The 4340-nt window shown below is 36.5% G+C and overlaps 1 pseudogene across 1 annotated transcript; it reads left to right on the forward strand.

Annotated features, from left to right (window-relative positions):
- Positions 1-571: 571 nt before the first annotated feature.
- LOC308618392 (cytochrome c oxidase subunit 5B, mitochondrial-like) lies at positions 572-1033 on the forward strand (annotated as a pseudogene). Its single transcript has one exon. The product of its transcript is annotated as a cytochrome c oxidase subunit 5B, mitochondrial-like (transcript).
- Positions 1034-4340: the final 3307 nt, after the last annotated feature.

Genomic DNA, 4340 nt, shown 5'->3' on the forward strand with positions numbered 1-4340 from the left:
ACTAATGTGAACACAATAATTTTAGACTAACATTTCCGATTGCTACCTTTCAAACTCTCCAATTCGGGTCAAATGCAATTTAAAACAATCAATTTTATACACAAACCATGAACGCTGTTTAAAGTGCTAGTTTTCAGCAGATTATAAGAGGCAAATTTAACCGAACAAAGACATAAAAGCTACTAAGGAAATAGTTCCTGTTTTTTAATAGGGATAAATAGAAAACAGGTTATACACTATAAAAAAAGTTGCCACTTGAGTACTAAATGAAAGCAGCATTTCAGATATGCTAGCAATTACCCAAAGCTTTGGCTCGATTTACCTGGATAGCTCATAAGATCCATTCAAGGAAAACTGTGTTGTAGGAGCAGTCCTATAATAATATTTTAAAAGCTCTCTATTCTCATTTCCTAGAACTATTGTATATTCTCACTAGGTTTTCCGAACTTCATACTAACCTAGGAAAGCTTTTTAGAATTTTCAGCTGTGCTGAATGACCTAGCCTCAATGACATAGAATCAACTACCCTTCTTCTGTGATTTCAGACAATTCAAGATCTGCTTTAGGCACGATGGCTTCAAGGTTATTCCGTGGAGCTGGAGTGCTGGGCGCACAGGCCCTAGGGGCCTGCATTCCCAATGGAGCCGCACAGTGCAATCTATGGCATCTGGAAGTGGTGTTCCTACTGGTGATGAGCAGGCGACTGGGCTGGAGAGGGAGGTCATGCTGGCCGCATGCAAGGGACCGGACCCATAAAATGTTTGCCCCAAAGGCAGCCTCAGGTACCAAGAAAGACCCTAATTTAGTCCCCTCCATCACCAACAAGTGGATAGTGGTCTACATCCTTGAAGAGGGCAACTGTGCTGTTATCTGGTTCTGACCGCACAAAGGCCAGGCCCAGAAATGCCCTAGCTGTGAAACCCATTACAAGCTGGTGCCCCACGAGCTGGCCCACTGACCCCCTGCACTAACTCACTCAAAATGTGGGGTACAGTTTCTTCTTTCCAATAAAGACTAGCCATTACATTGGCTCCTCCTCAAAAATAAATAAGTAAATAAATAGATTAAAAATAAATAAATAAATAAATAAATAAAGATCTGTCGGTATTCTAATGTGGAAAAGAAAGTCATGACATCATCAAGAAAGTAAGTAAAGCTGTTTAAGTTGAGACATCATGTTTATGCAAATTACAAATTTGTCTGTGAAATTACCATATACAGATTTTTGTCAGAGGCGAGCCTACTAGCCCAATTATGCAAGCCTGAAACGATAAGGGATATTCACCAAACAAATTGTACAAACCAACTGATGGTGCGTTATCTATTAATGTATCCTAAACTTATTCAATAATGTTCACTAGTAGTAAACTCTAGGGTGAATTTTTTTTTCCCATTTGCTACCCTAATAAGGAAAATTTGAAATGTAATATCAATGGAAGAATAATACAACATGAAAATAACAGTACTATTTTAAAACAAAAAGAAATGCAGAATAAGTAATAAGTAACTAATTTTTAGAAGTGGTTGCAAATTATACGAGTTTCTTAATAACAAATCAATCTCTTATTACATACCATTATTGAATGTGATATGGATTTATATCCTCTTTACATGGATCTAAAGCATATACATTAGATCAAACTGGTTCATTATTGTGAAATCTGGCACTTACAAAACTACCGTGTGGACAAAGCACTCTAAGCCCTGTGTTTTAAGGCCAATGCCTGATACCATGTAGAAAACCAACACATACACTTTTTTGCTCAAACAATAGAGCTGGACTGAATTGCAGGGAAGTCAGTCTCTTTACTCCAGTACCTCTTAATGCTGTGTCAATGTTCAGAAGAATATAGGTTACTAAATGTATTTTTTTTTTTTTTTTTTTTTTTTTTTTGCGGTACGTGGGCCTCTCACTGCTGGGGCCTCTCCCATTGCGGAGCACAGACTCCGGATGCACAGGCTCAACGGCCATGGCTCGCGGGCCCAGCCGCTCCGCGGCATGTGGCATCTTCCTGGACCGGGGCACGAACCCGTGTCCCCTGCATCGGCAGGCGGACTCTCAACCACTGCGCCACCAGGGAAGCCACTAAATGTATTTTTTAAAGGTAATTTTTTTATTTAATATGGAAAACAAACCAAAGATGAAATTATATGCATATTTCAAGAGGTGGTAAGATAAGGTAATAATCACAAAGATAATAAAATATCCACAATAAGTACTACTATTTATCAAGCAGCCAGGAAGTGTCAGGCAATGTAAAAACTACCTTATATTTATTATCTCATACAATATCACAACTACTTTAGACATGAGGAAATTCGTTTCCAAGTGACATGCAGGAAGCTTTAACAACTTATTCAAAGTCACATGATTAAGTTAAAGAACTAATATTTGACATCAGGTTTACTGAATATCAAACACATGTTTTTTTTTCTCTATTCAATATTTCTTTAGTTATGTAAACAACATGTAGATTAACATGGTAAATCCAAGCTGCAATTGGCATTCAACATGTTTGTTCCTCTGATTTCAATTTTCATGTAATACGGCTAAAAAGTACTTTTCCTTAAGTAAATTCAGCAGCAACTATGATAATCTATCCAAGTAAGATGAATTGCATATGTCGTAATACATTTTCTAACATTGCATATGATAGTCCTTTAGTTGATATCAAGGAAAATTACCAGTTTTAATTGAGAAATAAAAAGAGTAAGTCTTATTCCACAGTATAATGAAAAGAATATACAATGTGACAAAAACAAATAATATCCCCATATGAACATATACCACGTGCCAAAAAGTTTTCAAACTCATCTAGTACACAAAAGTGTATTATAGAATACAGGAATAAATATAGTTATGGTGACTAGAAACTAATTGTATATTGGTTCTGAGTTATTCATTTTTCAAATTGTTCTGTTATTTTCATTTTCTCTAAGAATGCTTATTGATTTTGTTTACTATCTTTCCTTACATGTATTAGAATTTTAGTTTACAGGCTCCTTTAATGCACTTTTTAACTTTTCTTTGCTGCTCATTTTTATCTATTACCACATTGTGATTGTGCAGATTTTTTCATTTTTTAAAACAAAGGCTTGTTACTCCTCGCCCCTAGCAATATTGAACATATAAACATTACATATCCAATCACCTTATCATGACACAGCTTAGCTCAAGTTCTGCCTGTAAGTTCTACCTTCAATAGCCCCAGGTATAGGTCAGTGGCAGCCTCTTTTTGCAGGTAAAGGACCCAGTACCCCTGTACTTAATTTTATACACAAGCTTAGATCAGGTAACTACTAATTATTTCTGGCATTACATTTTTTTGGCATTTTGAGCATTTTCCTGTTGTCTTTCTTTTTTCTGTTTTAGTTTGCCTACTGCAGAGATGCAGAGGGTGAGGGTATCTATATGCTCTATCACTTCCTCACTCTCCTCATTGTTTTAGCTCATTACAGACAGAAATGAGGCAGCTTTAAGGCTGATTGAATGCTGTAGAAGCAATAGTTATTAACCTCATATTGTCTAAGGAAACCATCTAAGTTTCACCATCCAATACTAAATCAAAATCTACCCAAGATAACTAATAACAAAAGTTTTTTCTACTCAGGGATCTCTTGACCCCCTTCCATAGATGTACCCTGTAGTTTGAAATTCACATGAGAATTCAGTTTCAGTGCATTTCCACAAAACCTGCATTATTCAGTCATACCCATGGTATGTATATTTATTTATTTATTTTTATGGTATGTTTATTAAATATTTATTATTTGATAATCTAGGGACTACTAACCAGAGAAGAAAGGTGAGGTTCTAAGCTGAATTTATATCTGACACACAGAAAATTTCAAAGGGATGGCACAATTCTTCCAGCTCCGTTTTTCATTCTCAAGATTGCTTTGGCTGTTCGGGGTCTTTTGTGTTTCCATACAAATTGTGAATTTTTTTGTTCTAGTTCTAGAGTCTATCATACAGAGTGAAGTAAGTCAGAAGGAGAAAGAGAAATACTGTTTTCTAACACATATATATGGAATCTAAAAAAAAAAAAAAACAGGTTCTGAAGAACCTAGTGGCAGGACAGGAATAAAGATGCAGATGTAGAGAATGGACTTGAGGACATGGGGAGGGAGAAGGGTACCCTGGGATGAAGTGAGAGAGTGACATGGACATATATACTACCAAATGTAAAATAGCTAGTGGGAAGCAGCTGCATAGCACAGGGAAATCAGCTCGTGCTTTGTGACCACTTAGAGTGGTGGGATAAGGAGGGTGGGAGGGAGATGCAAGAGGGAGGAGATATGTGGATATATGTATACGTATAGCTGATTCACTGTGTTAT

The sequence above is a fragment of the Mesoplodon bidens genome (genome assembly GCF_964165515.1).
Source record: "Mesoplodon bidens genome assembly, chromosome: 1".
In the NCBI taxonomy this organism is placed as follows: domain Eukaryota; kingdom Metazoa; phylum Chordata; class Mammalia; order Artiodactyla; family Ziphiidae; genus Mesoplodon; species Mesoplodon bidens.